This window comes from Capsicum annuum, chromosome 8 (genome assembly GCF_002878395.1).
Source record: "Capsicum annuum cultivar UCD-10X-F1 chromosome 8, UCD10Xv1.1, whole genome shotgun sequence".
NCBI classification, from domain to species: Eukaryota; Viridiplantae; Streptophyta; class Magnoliopsida; order Solanales; family Solanaceae; genus Capsicum; species Capsicum annuum.
Window position 1 is genome coordinate 112,565,519 of NC_061118.1, and position 16,804 is coordinate 112,582,322.

The following is a 16,804-nucleotide window of genomic DNA, read 5'->3' on the forward strand; positions in this document are numbered from 1 at the left end:
TACTTGTATTCATCAAACCAATAAATTATGATTAATTTTCCCTCAAAGTTGGTTTTGAGTCAGGAATCACACATTGTCCATCTAATAGTTCTGATGTGCGATATACAATTAATAAATATACCATGATGCACAAAGATGGATTCCTCAAAGAATATGGAGGATGTATATTAGTTTTCCTAAAATAAGGGGGAGATTATAAGCAACTATGAAGTATGTTAGGAATTATCATCAGATCCTCATTAAAAAGATAATTCAAGTCATATACCGGAAATATTTACTGACTCAAATTTAATCTCATATCTAAGATGCAAGTGCTCCTATTTTTTGGCCATTAAGGACAAAATCTATGCATGCGTGAAGCGTGGTAGACCAATTAGCTTCAAATAAAATAGTCCTTGTAAAGAATAAGGAGCAAATAATCATAATAAGAAAGCAATGTGCTCTTGAAGAGCCAACGTCATAACACTTCATGAAACCCATGAGAGTTTCAGGTACCTAAAAATAATGAAATGATGAGATCTCAAAATGTTATTCCATATTGTGAACCTATCTAAAATGATATATAATCGATAATATCTTTGTCAAAATATTGACGCAATATTGTAAAAGATTATGAAGATCTAAATTCTATGTTTATTTAAGCATGCTGACGTAGAAACAATTATCAAGTGACATGAAAGGATGCATCTTGGTAAGTGTAAAACTTATTTGATTTGCAGTCCAGACACTTGAAGATGTCACATATGACATGTTGAATATTGTCACTTGACAAAATTTATATGAAACTTTCTAAGGATTCAAAATGTTTGAAGCATATAAAGTTTCTGGGAAACTTATTTAGAATCCTTATATTGTATAAGATTATAGCTTGAAAATTATTAAAACTCTTAGAGAGTTTTTAAAAGCAATAGATTATTTGCTAAAATGAAGAATATACCAATTTGGATTGGTTATGAAGTACCATATCTTAGTACAATTAATGTACTAATGTATCTTGCAAACACTACAAGGCCTGATATAGCCTTTTCAGTCAATTTTGTTAACAAGGTATATTTCTGCTCCTACTAGGAGACATCTAAATAGGATAAAAGACATGAGCTTATTTTATTTTAAAGCTTGCAGTACCGATTTTGTTGTCTATGCTAATGGTGGGTACTTATCTGACATGTATAAAGCTCGATCTCAAATACGCTATGTATTCATATGTGGGGATACTCCCATATCTTGGAGATATATAAAGTAGTATATAGATACCTCATTGAACCATGTTGAGGTAATATCTATTCATGAAATAAGCCGAGAATGTGTATGGTTGAGGTCTATGATACATCTCATTTGAGAAAAATATGGTTTGAAAAGTGACAATGTACCCACAATCTTACACATAGATAATGCAGCACATATAGCACAACTTAAGGGAAGATTCATAAAAGGACATAGAAAGAAGCACATTTTATCAAAGTTTTTTTTTTGGATACATGAGCCCCAAAAGAATGGTGATATTAACGTGCAACAGATTCATTCAATTAACAATGTCGCTAACTTATTCACCAAGTCTCCTCCTGTTGCAACTTTGAAGAATATAGTGCACAAAATTGGGATACAAAAGTCATTGATGTTCTCATCAGGGGGTAAATATGCATTGTACTCTTTTTTCCTTACAAGGTTTTGTCGCACTGGGTTTTCCTTGTAGGGTTTTTAATGAGGCAGCCTATAAGCGTATGTTAGAGATGTGTACTCTTTTTTCTTCACTAGATTTTTTTCCCATTGAGTTTTTTCTAGTAAGGTTTTAACGGGGAACATTATCTATCTAGACATTCAAGGGGGAGTGTTATAAATGAATTTACATTATAGTGAATGTCTATCAATATCTAATGAGATCTAGTTGATATCAATCAGGATTTGAAGTATCTGTCTTTTAATCAGAAACTAGGAGTATTTTCCTCTATAAATAGAGGGGTTTTGTTCATTGAATTCTCAATCAAGATGATCTCTCATCCCTCAAGAGAAATAAAGAAGTCTCCCTCTTCTCTCTTTATTTATTCTTGTTATTCTTACTTTATATTTCATAACATATATCATTTTTTCTAGATAAAAGATCATTTAAAAGTAACACACTAAACTTGGAAATAAAATTTTTATGAATAACTTTTTCCATTGAAATTACAAATGAATACATGAAGTCATTTTTAGTAAGTTTATCTTTTTCATCTTGAAAAAAAGATGGCGAATACAATTTTTTATTGCACTAGCTAGACAACAAACCCCTCCTTCCTCCCTCTTTATAATACCCCATATTTCTCAAGCTTAACTTAACTCTCAGTTCATGAGTTACCCAATATAAAATTTTTGAAACGCTCAGTATTTCAGTTTATAGACTGCCATTGCATAGGAAATTGAATTAGCTTTCCAACGATATAAAATTTACCTAAATCCAATAACTGGGTAAAAAGTTTTGGTTATTTTAAGTTTTAGTCATTAGACACTTTCATTCAGTCCAGTAGTGCATCACGGAGTAAGCCAAAATGGCAATTGTCAGTTTCTAGTGAAGTACCGCGATACCGACGCATAGCGCCACAGTTTATTTTCAAATTTGTCAATTTTCAGTGAGCCAACACGATTGTACCATGTCGCGCCAAGCTTCCAGGTCCCACCCAGTATTGCAATATAATTCCACTCATCGTGCCACCAGCCACATTCTTAGTTGTCATTTTCTTGTTGCTTGGCACGATAGCATTGCGTTGTGCCAGGGCCTGAAATTGGGTTTTTTAGTATGAATATTTAAGTCGTTCTCAGAGGTAAATGGGTATTTTTCCACAGCCCTAATCATTCTAAACACAAAATTTACCCCTAAATAACCCATTATCTCATCATTTATCCACTTTATTCAAAGATTTAGTCATTCTCTATCAAAAGGGACAAAACCCTAACTTCAAGAAACAAAAGCAAAAATTAAGAGTCTCTCCAAGAACTTTCAAGAATTAACAAATTAAGGTATGTTAGGTGTTCATCTATAGATTCCTTTCACCCATAGAGTCTATGAATCCACTTTCAAACTACAAAATGGTCGAATTATGAACTTCCATGCTTGAATTGAATTGAATTCATGTTCATGTTCATGTTCATGTTATTGTTGGGTATTAGTCCATGATTAATTTACATTCTTGTAATAAATTAATCATTTTATTTGTTGAATTACATATCTTCATGATAAACTCTTCAATTTGTAAGTTGATTGATATAGCCATGATGACTCTATGATTTGTTTATTGTATAACCTAAGCATGCTCCCAAAGTGTTTGCTAGAATGCCTATGTGAAGTAGATAACGGAATCTTGACATGTCATTATGTGATCCCAATCATGTACAAGCTTATGCCCTACAAGTGTTTGATGAAATGCCTTTATGAATGAATTATTGACAAGTGTACATTGTTGTGTATCTCAAGATCATGCTATGCTGTATTTTTCATGCTATCAAGTACTGAGGGTATTTAATACCCGATAATTTAGCTGTGTACCAGTACCTAGAGCCAATGTCAGTTATAGAATAATATCAATTATGTCCTAATCTGTAGAATTCAGTTAGTTATAGAACTCAGTAGAACTCAATCAATTACAGAACTCAGGAAAAATCAGTAAACTTAATATCATTCCAGTCCAATTTAGTATACTCAGTTCAGTGTCTTTCAGTTGGAAGTAGGATTCTGCACCAAGTGAAACCAAGGATGGGGGATCATCTGCCAATAGAGGGTGTGATCCTTAGATGTAATCCTTGCATTCCAAAACTATGTAGCCAAAATAGGTTGAGACATAAAACCTGTCAGTTGATGGTTGATGAGGTGTTTTAACCTATTAGATGAGGGTTTCACTATTCTCATTAGAGTATCTACCAGATGAGGGTAACTCTTTAGTATCTTTACCCGTGGCACGGTACTGACACCTTTCCAACTGGGGTCACAGGTTGGACCCCAACTCAGTTATCTTATCTTATTTGGGGTATGTCAGTTAGATGATTTCCTACCACAGTCTTAATTTCAGTCTTCAGAATAGAACTCAGTTCAGTTTTACAGAATTAGGACTGTTAGATACAGTCAATCAGTATTAGTAACTCAGCTATCAGAAACTTCAGATATCAGCTACTTAGTATTAGAATTCAGGACTTAGCTTTAGAGAAGCTTAGTCATAGTATTTATTTATATGCACATTAGTGCATACTCAGTATTTACAGCACTATCAATTATCCATGTACTCTCATGATCAGTTATTCTATATCATGGAGTTAGTTATTGTTCATGCATATGAACCCTTTCATTCAGCCTTACCTAATCTAGTATACCAGTAAATTCCATGTAATGATGCATACTATTTCTTTGTGCTATGATGTCTCATATCATAGGTTTGGATGCTCAGGTTCTCGACTGCATATATATAGATTCAGATTCAGCCAGCCGCAGTAGATTAGAAGTGAGTCCTCATCATTCAAGGATATTCTTTTATTTCATTACTTTAGTAGACTCAGTATTTTAGTAGATGAAGTTAGTTGGGGGATTGTCCTATCAACTCCACTTTCAGATAGTTTCAGTTAGTGGTTTTTCAGACTAGTTTTCAGACAGTGTTCAGTTTTATAGATTGTTATGACAGACGATATATTTTATTAGTATTTCAGATGTTCTAAACCTTATGGTATTTCAACTTATTATTCTATATTTAATATAGTATCATGTTTCAGTGCTTATAGTAAATATTAGTCATGGATTAGGTTGTGGTCCCTCGAGGTTATAAGCACCGTATAGTATTCGGGGTACAGACTCGAGGCATCACAAACTTGGTATCAGAGCGTAAGGTTAACAGTGTCCTAGGAAGTCTGCAAGCCGCATCTAGTAGAGTCATATGTATGGGTGTGTAGAGCGCTACACTTATGGATAGGAGGCTATGAGATGTTTTACAAAAAGTTTTCCTTCTTTCAGTATTCATGTCGTGTGAGTGAGCATTAGCTTAATTTAAACTCTCAGTCTAATTTATTTCCTCCTTTTCGCATACAGAACATGCCTCTCAAAAATACTAACAAAAGGAGAACCAAAAATTAGTCATCACCTCAGCCCATTCAGGCAGATCCCCTAGACGAGCATGTCTTCCATGCAAAATTTAGAGCTGCATTCACTACTCTAGCCAACCCTGTAGCAGCCCAGAATGAACGATATATAATCGATAATATCTTTGTCAAAATTTTAATGCAATATTGTAAAAGATTATGAAGATCTAAATTCTATGTTTATTTAAGCATGCTGACGTAGAAACATTAATCAAATGAAATGAAAGGAGGCATCTTGGTAAGTGTAAAACTTATTTGATTTGCAACCCAGACACTTGAAGATGTCACATATGACATGTTGAATAATGTCACTTGACAAAATTTATATATAACTTTCTAAGGATTCAAAATTTTTGAAGCATATAAAAAATTTTGGGAAACTTATTTAGAATCCTTATATTGTATAAGCTTATAGCTTGAAAATTATTAAAACTTTTAGAGAGTTTTCAAAAGTAATAGATTATTTGCTGAAATGATGAATATACCAATTTGGATTGGTTATGAAGTACCATATCTTAGTACAATTAATGTACTAATGTATCTTGCAAATACTACAAGGCCTGATATATCCTTTTCAGTCAATTTTGTTAGCAATGTATATTTCTGTTCCTACTAGGAGATATCTAAATGGGATAAAAGACATGAGCTTATTTTATTTTAAAGTTTGAAGTCCTGATCTTGTTGGCTATGCTCATGGTGGGTACTTATCTGACATGTATAAAGCTCGATCTCAAATACGCTATGTGTTCATAAGTGGGGATACTGCTATATCTTGGAGATATACAAAGCAACCTATAGCTACCTCATTGAACTATGTTGAGGTAATATCCATTCATGAAACAAGCCAAGAATGTGTATGGTTGAGGTCTATGATATATCTCATTCGAGAAAAATGTGGTTTGAAAAGTGATAATGTACCCACAATCTTACACAGAGATAATGCAACATGCATAGCACAACTTAAGGGAGGATTCATAAAACGACATAGAATTAAGCACACTTTATCGAAGTTTTTTTTGGATACATGAGCTCCAAAAGAATGGTGATATTAATGTGCAACAGATTCATTCAACTAATAATATGGCTAACTTATTCACCAAGTCTCCTCCTGCTGCAACTTTGAAGAATATAGTGCGAAAGATTGGGATGCAAAAGTCATTGATGTTCTTATTAGGGGGATCAAATATGCATTGTACTCTTTTTTACTTACAAGGATTTGTCGTACTGGGTTTTCCTTATAAGGTTTTTAATGAGGAAAGCCTATAAGCGTATGTTAGAGATGCGTACTCTTTTTTCTTCACTAGATTTTTTTCCAGCTAAGTTTTTTCTTGTAAAGTTTTAACGGGGCACATTATCTATCTAGACATTCAAGGGGGAGTGTTATAAATGTATTTACATTATAGTGAATGTCTATCAAGATCTAATAAGATCTAGTTGATATCTACCATGATTTGAAGTATCTGTCCTTTAGTCAGAAACTAAGAGTATTTTCCTCTATAAATAGAGGGGCTTTGTTCATTGTATTCTCAATCAAGATGTTCTCTCATCCCTCAAGGGAAATAAAGAATTCTGCCTCTTCTCTCTTTATTTATTCTTGTTATTCTTATTTTATATTCTTGTTATTCTTACTTTATATTTCATAACATATATCATTTTTTCTAGATAAAAGATCATTTAAAAGTAACACACTAAATCTGGACATAAAATTTTTATGAATAACTTTTTCCATTGAAATTAATGAATACATGAGGTCATTATTTTAGTAAGTTTAACTTTTTCATCTTGAAAAAAAGATGGCGAATACAATTTTTTATTGCACGAGCTAGACAACAAACCCCTCCTTCCTTTCTCTTTATAATACCCCATATTTCTCAAGCTTTACTTAACTATTAGTTCATGAGTTACCCAATATAAATTTTTTGAAACGCTTAGTATTTTTAGTTTAGAGCCTGCCATTGCATAGTAAATGAAATTAGCCTTCCAACGATATAAAGTTTCCTAAATCTGATAACCGGGTAAGAAGTTTTGGCTAATTTAAGTTTCAGTCGTTAGATACCGTGATTAAGGCCAGTAGCACATCGCGGTGTAAGCCAAAATGGAAATTGTCAGTATCCAGTAAAGTACCGCAATACCACCGCGTCGCACTACAGTTTATTTTCACATTTTTCAATTTTTAGTGAGCCAACACGATTGTACCACGTCGCACCAAGCTTCCATGTCCCACCCAGTAATGCATCATGATTCCATCACATCATGCCACCAGCCACATTCCTAGTTGTCATTTTCTAGTGGCTTGGCGCGATAGCGGCTCGTCGTTCCAGGGCCCGAAATTGGGTGTTTTAGTATGAATTTTTAAGTCATTCTTAGGGGTAAATGAGTATTTTTTCATAGCCCTAATCAGTTTAAACACGAAATTTACCCCTAAATAACCCATTATCTCATCATTTATTCACTTTATTCAAATATTTAGTCATTCTCTCTTAAAAGGGGCTGAACTCTAGCTTCAAGAAAAAAGAGAAAAAATAAGAGTCTCTCGAAGAACCTTCAAGAATTAATAAATTAAGGTATGTTAGCTATTCATCTATATATTCCTTTCACCCATAGAGTCCACGAATCCATTTACAAACTACAAGATGGTATAATTATGAACTTTTATGCTTGAATTGAATTGAATTCATGTTCATATTATTATTGGGTTTTAGTCCATGATTAAATTACATGATTTTATGAAATTAATCATTATATGTGTTGAATTACATGATCTTCATGATAAACCCTTCAATTTGCAAGTTGATTGATGTAGCCATGATGACTATATGTTTTGATTATTGTATAACCTAAGCATGCTCCCAAAGTGTTTGCTAAAATGCCTATGTGAAATAGATAGTGGAATCTTGACATGTCATTATGTGATCCCAATCATGTACAAGCTTATGCCCTACAAGTGTTTGATGAAATGCCTTTATGAATAACTTATGGATAAGTGTACATTGTTGTGTATCACAAGATCATGCTATGCTTTATTTTTCATGCTATCGAGTCCTGGGGGAATTTAATTCCCAACAATTTAGCTGTGTACCAGTACCTAAAACCAGTGTCAGTTACAAAATAGTATCAATCATGTCCCTATCAGTAGAATCCAATCAGTTATAGAACTCGGTAGAACTCAATCAATTACAGAACTTAGAAAAACTCAGTGAACTCAGAGTCCAGTCTAATTTAGTAAACTCCGTTTAGTGTCTTTCAGTTAGAAGTAGGATTCAGTACTGAGTAAACCCAAGGATGGGGGCTCACCATCCAATAGAAGGTGTGATCCTTCGATCCAATCTTTGCATTTTAGAACTACGTAGCCAACGTAGGTTGAGACATCAAACCTGCCAGTTCAGGGTTGATGAGGTGTTTTAACCTGTTAGATAAGGGTTTCATCATTCTTATTAGAGTACCTACCAGATGAAGGTAACTCTTTAGTATCTTTACCCGTTCTAACTGGGGTCATAGGTTGGACCCCAACTCAGTTATCTTATCTTATTTGGGGCATATCAGTTAGATGATTTCCTCTACAGTCTTAGTTCTAGTCTTTAGAATAGAACTCAGTTTAGTTCTACAGAATGAGGACTATCAGATACAGTCAATCAGTATCAATAACTCAGCTATCAGTAACTTCAGATATCAACTACTTAGTATCAGAATTCAGGACTTAGCTTCAGACAAGCTTATTCATAGTATTTATTTATATGTACATTAGTGCATACTCAGTATTTACAGCAGCATTAGTTATCCATGTACTCTCATGATCAGTTACTCTATATCATGCAGTCAGTTACTATTCATGCATATGAAACCTTCATTCAGCCTTACCTAATCTAGTATACCAGTACATTCCAAGTATTGATGCATACTTTTTCTTTGTGCTATGATATCTCATATCATAGGTTCAAATGCTCAGGTTCCCGACCGCGCATAGATAAATTAAGATTCTGCCAGTAGCAGTAGAATAGAAGTGAGTCCTCATCATTCGAGGATATTCTTTTATTTTATTATTTTAGTGGACTCAGTATTTCAATAGATGGAGTTAGTTGGGGGATTGTCCCATCTACTCCACTTTCAGAGAGTTTCAGTTAGAGGCTCTTCAGACTAGTTTTAAGATAGTGTTCAATTTTATAAACTGTTATCATAGATGATATATTTTATCAGTATTTAAGATATTTTGTACCTTATGGTATTTTAACCTATTATTATACATTTATTATAGTATCATGTTTCAGTACTTACAACAAATATCAGTCATAGGTTAGCTTGTGGTCCTTCTGTGTCATAAGCACCATGTAGCATTCGGGGTACAGAATTGGGGCATCACAAACTTGGTATTAGAGCCTAAGGTTCGAAAGTGTCCTAGGAAGTCTAAAAGCCACATCTAGTAGAGTCTTATGTATGGGTGTGTAGCGCGCCACACTTATGGAAAGGAGGCTATGAGATGTTTTACAAAAAGTTTCCCTTCTTTTAGTATTCATGTCATGTGAGTAAGCATGAGCTCAAGTTAAACTCTTAGTATACATTATTTCCTCTTTTTTGCATACAGAACATGCCTTCCAAAAAGACTAACAAAAGGAGAACTAGAAATCTGTCAGCACCTCAGCCCATTCAGGAAGATCCCCTAGATGAGCATATCTCCCATGCAGAATTTAGAGCTGCATTCACTACTCTAGCCAACTTTGTAGCAGTCCAAAATGAATGGCCAGTTGCTATTCTAGCCAACCTAGTGGCAATACTACTGCAGCCAGGATTCGGAACTTCACCTGAATGAATCCTCCCCTATTATCAGGATCTAAGCCAGAACAGGATCCACAGGAGTTCCTCGATTAGGTTTAGAAAGTTACAAATATCATGGGAGTGACTTCCTAAGAGAGTGCTGAGTTTGCTGCCTATCAGCTAAAAGACGTGGCTTATACATAATTTAAGTAGTAGAACATAGACAGGGGCACAGATGTAGAGCCCATTGAGTTGAAAGTGTTTACTACTGCTTTCCTAGAGAGATTCTTTCCCTTAGAGGAGCTGAGAGAAGCCAAGGTGTTAGTGTTCATCAACCTCAGGAAGGTAGTATGTGCGTGAAAGAGTATTCCCTCAAGTTTACTCAGTTAACTAGGTATTCCCCCTATGTAGTAGTAGACAGTAGGTCCAGTATGAGCAAGTTCATATCTGTGGTGTCAAATAGTATGGTTAAAGAGTGCAGAACAATGATATTTATTAAGTAGATGGAAATATATAGGCTCATGGTCTATGCTCAGTAGATTGAAGAGGGTAAGGTTAGAGAGAGAGAGGCAAAACAAGAAAGCTAGAATAAGTAGCTTTAATTTTAATCAGCCTAAGTCAGAAGGTGGTAACCATTCCCAATTTCATCTAAAATCTTTAGTTCCAGCTCTGTACTCAGCCAGTGCTCCAGTACCTAAGTTCATAAATGGTAAAAATGATAGGGAGCCAGGCTCTAAATCTTAGGGTAGTGTCACTAGTGCTCGAACAAATCCTCTTTATCAGACATGTGGCAGAAACCACAAGGGTGTCTGCAGAGCTGGCAGTGATGTTTGTTTTGGGTATGGCAAGCCAGGCTACAGAGTCAGATATTGTCCTCAGTTAGGTTCTCAGGTTAGCATAATCGTTCTTCAGCTCAGCCAGGTCGCCCGAATCAGCAGAGTGCTACTTCCAGTGCCATCAGTGGGCAATACCTAAATAAACTTTATGCTCTTCAGTCCAAACAAGATCAGTAAAATTCTCCTGATATAGTCACTAGTATGTTACAGATCTTACATTTACATATTTATGCCTTGCTAGATCCAGAAGCTTCTTTGTTTTTCGTAACTTATTATATAGCTGTTAACTTCTGAGTCAGTACAGAAATCCTAGCAGAGTCTTTCTCAGTTTTTGTCCCAGAGTCTTTCTCCTTATATGGGTATAAATGAATTGTCTGGTTATGATATCTCAGAAAGTTACTTCAACAAAGTTAGTAGAGCTAGAGATAGCAGATTTTGATGTCATTCTCGACATAGATTGGCTTCATTTATGCTATGCCTCAGTTGATTGTAGAAACAAAATTGGTCATTTTTAGTTTCAAAATAAACCAGTCCATGAATGGAGAGGTAGTACTACAACGCTTAAGGAACAGTTGATTTCATACCTTAGAGCGAGAAATATGACATCTAAGAGATGTGTCTATCATCTTGTGCAAGTCAAGGACTCTTAACTTAGAAACTCCAACTCTTGAGTCAGTTCCAGTAGTAAATGAATTACCAGATATATTTCCTGAAGATCTTCCTATAGTTTCTCCCGAAAGGGAAATAGACTTTGGAATAGTCCTTTTTCTAGATACTCAGGCCATATCTATTTCGCCATACAGAATCATACCAACAGATCTCAGAGAGTTAAAAGAATAGTTGAAAGATCTCCTAGATAAAGGATTCATCAGACCCAGCATCTCCCCATGGGGTACACCAGTTCTATTCGTGCATAAGAAAGATGGTTCTCTCAGAATGTGTATTGACTATCGTCAGTTAAACAAAGTCACAGTCAGGAAAAAATATCAACTTTCCAAAATCGATGACTTATTTGATCAACTTCAGGGAGCCAGTTACTTTTCTAAGATAGACCTCAGATCAGGCTATCATCACCTCAGTTCAAAGAATGTGATATTCTGAAAATAGCTTTCAGAACCCAGTGTGGTCACTTTGAGATTCTAGTCATGTCCTTTGGTCTTACTAATGGCCCAACAACTTTTATAGACTTAATGAATTGCGTGTTCAAACAGTACTTGGACATGTTTGTAATAGTCTTCATCGATGACATTCTTGTCTATTTTCATAGTGAGAATAATCATGCAGATCACCTTAGAATCATACTATAGACTCTTAGAACTCATCAGTTGTTCGCCAAATTTAGTAAGTGAAAATTTTGGCTAAGGTTAGTAGCTTTCCTTGGTCATATTATTTTTGGTGATGGCATTTGAGTTGATTCTCAAAAGACCGAAGTAGTAAGAAACTGACCTAGACCAATCTCTCCATCAGATATCTGGAGTTTCTTAGGTTTAGCTAGATATTAGCATCAGTTTGTTGAAGAGTTTTTGTCTATTGCATCCCCCATGTCCAGATTGACTCAGAAGAAAGTCCAGCTTTTGTGGTTAGTTTCCCGCATAAAGAGTTTTCAGGAGCTGAAAAATCGACTCATCTCAGCCCTATTTTTGACTTTACAAGATGGTTCAGATGGTTTTTTTATGTACTGCGATGCATCCAGAGTAGGCTTGAGTTATGTCCTTATGCAAAAAGGTAAGGTCATAGCCTACGCCTCTATACAACTTAAGCTCCAAGAGAAGAATTATTCAACTTGTAATCTTGAGTTAGCAACTGTAGTGTTTGCCTTAAAGATTTGGAGGCACTATTTGTATGGGGTGCATGTAGATGTGTTAACAGATCACAAGAGCTTACAATTTGTCTTTTCTCAGAAAGATTTAAATTTGAGACATAGAAGGTGGTTATAATTATTGAAAGATTATGACATGAGCGTTCTTTATCTTTTAGGCAAAGCCAATGTAATGGTTGATGCTCTTAGTAGATTGTCTATGGGTAGTGTTTCTCCTGTTGAGTACAATAAGAAGAAGTTAGTTTAGGAAATTCATCAGCTTGCCTGAATAGGTGTCCGCTTAGTCGATTCAGCAGAAGGTAGTGTATGGGTTCAGAATAGTTTTGAATCCTCTCTAGTTTTCTAGGTAAAGGAAAAATAGGATAGAGATCCCAATCTTGTTAAGTTAAAAGAGTTAGTCAGAGATTAAAAAGTAGAGGTTTTCTCCCAAGGGAGAGATAGTGTTTTACATTGCCAGGGTTGTCTATGTATGCCAGGTATAGATGACTTGAGGAAATGAATTCTTGTAGAAGCTCATGGTACGTGTTACTCTATTCATCCAGGGGCCACTAAGATGTACCACGATCTGTAGTGGATTTATTGGTAGAGTAGGATGAAGAGGGATATTGTAGAGCTTGTAGTTAAGTGCTCTACATACCAGCAAGTTAAGATTGAGCACCAGAAGCCTAGTGGGTCAATGTAGGAGTTTAGTATTCCCACTTAGAAGTAGGAGGAAGTGAACATGGATTTTGTGATAGGTTTGTCTCGTACCCGACATCAGCATAATTCTATTTGGGTTATCATAGGTAGGATGACCAAATTAGCTCATTTCTTGTGAGTCCATACCTCCTATTCAGCCAAGGACTACACCAAACTCTATATTAGAGAGTTAGTCAGGTTACACAGAGTTCCAGTATCTATTATCTCAGATAGAGGTACCCAGATTACCTCTTATTTCTGGAAAGCATTCCCAAAGGGTCTTGGTACCCAAGTTCATCTTAGTACAGCCTTCTACCCTCAGACTGATAGTCAAGCAGAAAAGACCATTCAAACTCTACAAGATATTCTAAGAGCATGCATTGTTGATTTTAAGGGTAGTTGGGATGACCACTTAACTTTGATTAAGTTTGCATACAATAACATCTATCATTCTAGTATTCAGATGGCCTCGTTTAAGGCTCTCTACTATAGGAGATATAGGTCTCTAATTGGTTGGTTTGAGGAAGGTGAGGCCACAGTAGTAGGGCTCGACCTAGTGTTCGATGACTTAAAGAAGGTTCAATTAGTAAGGTTTAGGGCTGCCCAGAGTAGACAAAAATTGTATGTAGATGTGAGGAGAAAGGATCTCAAATTTGAGATCAGTGATTTTGTGTTCCTAAAAATCTCTCCCATGAAAGGAGTAAAGAGGTTCGACAAGAAGGGAAAGCTCAGTCCCGAATATATTGTTCCTTACAGAATTCTCTGTCATTTAGGAAAGGTAGCTTATGAGCTTGAGTTTTCTTCTAATCTAGCCTCAGTGCATCCATTATTCCATGTCTCCTTGCTAAAGAAATACATTGGTGGCCCAACAATAATAGTTGCCTTAGAGGATGCAAATGTTTAGAGTGATCTCTCTTTTGAAGAGGTTCCAGTTCAGATCCTCGATCATCAAGTTTGTAGACTAAGGAACAAAGAAGTACCCTTAGTCAAATTTCTTAGGTGGAATTAGTTCGTAGAGGGAGCTACTTGGGAAGCAAAAGCAGATATGCAGACCAAGTATCCTTACCTCTTCTCCGCAACCTCAGATCTTGCTTAAGGTAACAGTCTTTCTTAGCTTTACTCAGTTCCATGTTCAGCTATAATTATAACTTGGTATCCATTATCGTTGCATACTCAGTCATGTATTTATGAATCAGTTCAGTCATGTACTTATGCATAAGATATGCATGTTCATTGTAAGAGCTCAGTTTGTCAGTAGTTCAGTCATGTAGTCATGCATTAGATATGTATTTTTAGTGTATAAACTCAGTCTATCAGTGTCTTAGCTTAATCAGTTTTATTTGAGGATGAATGTTCCTAGGGGGAGATAATGTAATACCTCATATTTCTCAAGCTTAACTTAACTCTTAGTTCATGAGTTACCCAATATAAGATTTTTCAAACACTCACTATTTTTCAGTTTGGAGCCTTCCATTATGTAGGAAATTAGATTATCTTTCCAATGATATAAAATTTTCCTAAATCCAATAACCGGGTAAGAAGTTATGGCTATTTTAAGTTTCAGTCGTTAGACACCATCATTCAGGCTAGTAGCGCATCGCGGAGTAAGCCAAAATGGCAATTGTCAGTTTCTAGTGAAGTACCACGATACCATCGCATCACACCATAGCTTATTTTCATATTTGTCAATTTCCAGTGAGCCAACGCGATTGTACCGCATCGCCTCTAGCTTCCAGGTCCCACCCAGTATGGCAACGCGATTCCACTGCATTGTGCCACCAGCCACATTCCCAGTTGTCATTTTCCAGTAGCCTTGTGCGATAGCGGTGCGTCGTGCCAGGGCCCAAAATTAGGTTTTTTAGTACGAATTTTTAAGTCATTGTCAGAGGTAAATGGGTATTTTCCCACAGTACTAATCAGTCAAAACATGAAATTTACCAATAAATAACCCATTATCTCATCATTTATTCACTTTATTCAAAGATTTAGTCATTCTCTCTCAAAAGGGGCTAAACCCTAGCTTCAAGAAATAAGAGCAAAAATCATGAGTCTCTCCAAGAACCTTCAAGAATTAACAAATTAAGGTATGTTAGGTGTTCATCTATGGATTTCTTTCACCCATAGAGTCCACGAATCCATTTTCAAACTACAAGATGGTTGAATTATGAACTTCCATGCTTGAATTGAATTGAATTCATGTTGATGTTATTGTTGGGTTTTAGTTCATGATTAAATTACATGCTTTTATGAAATTAATCATTGTATGTGTTGAATTACATGATCTTCATGATAAACCCTTCAATTTGCAAGTTGATTGATGCAGCCATAAGGATTATATGTTTTGATTATTGCATAACCTAAGCATGCTCCCCAAGTGTTTGCTAAATTGTCTATGTGAAGTAGATAGAAGAATCTTGGCATGTCATTATGTGATCCAAATCATGTACAAGTTTATGCCCTACAAATGTTTGATGAAATGCCTTTATGAATGAATTATGGACAAGTGTACATTGTTGTGTATCTCAAGATCATGCTATGCTTTATTTTTCATGCTATCGAGTCCTTGGGGTATTTAATACCCGACAATTTAGCTGTGTACCAGTACCTAAAGCTAGTGTCAGTTACAAAATAATATCAGTCATGTCCCAATTTGTAGAATCCAGTCAATTATAGAACTCAATCAATTACAGAACTCAGGAAAACTCATAAACTCAGTATCAGTCCAGTCTGTTTTAGTATACTCAGTTTAGTGTCTTTCAGTTGGGAGTAGGATTCAGCACTGAGTAAACCCAAGAATTGGGGTTCACCTACCAGTAGAGGGTGTGATCCTTAGAAGCAATCGTTCCGCTCCAAAACTACATAGCCAGCGTAGGTTGAGAGATCAAACCTTCCAGTTGAGGGTTGATGAGGTGTTTTAACCTGTCAGATGAGGGTTCTACCATTCTCATTAGAGTACCTACCAGATAAGGGTAACTCTTCAATGTCTTTACCCGTGGCACGGTACTGATACCCTTCCAACTAGTGTCACAGGTTGGACCCCAACTCAGTTATCTTATCATATTTGGGGCATGTCGGTTAGATGATTTCCTCCCGCAGTGTCTGTATCAGTATTCAGAATAGAACTCAGTTCAATTTGACAGAATCAGGACTGCCAGATACAGTCAATCAGTATCAGTAACTCAATTATCAGTAACTTCAGATATCAGCTACTCAGTATAAGAATTCAGTACTTAGCTTCAGACAAGCTTAGTCATAGTATTTATTTATACACATTAGTGCATTCTCAGCATTTACTGCAGTATCAGTTCTCCATGTACTCTTATGATCAGTTACTCTATATCTTGTAGTCAGTTATTGTTCATGCATATGAACCCTTGCATTAAGCCTTACCTTATCTAGTATACCAGTACATTTCATGTACTGACACATACTCTTTCTCTGTGCAATTATGTCTTATATCATAGGTTCGGACGCTTAGGTTCCCGACCATGCATAGATATATTCAGATTCATCCAGCAGCAGTAGATTACCAGTGAGTCCTCATCATTCACAGATATCCTTTTATTTATTATTTTAGTGAACTTAGTATTTTAGTAGATGGAGTTAGTTGGGGGATTATCCTATCAAC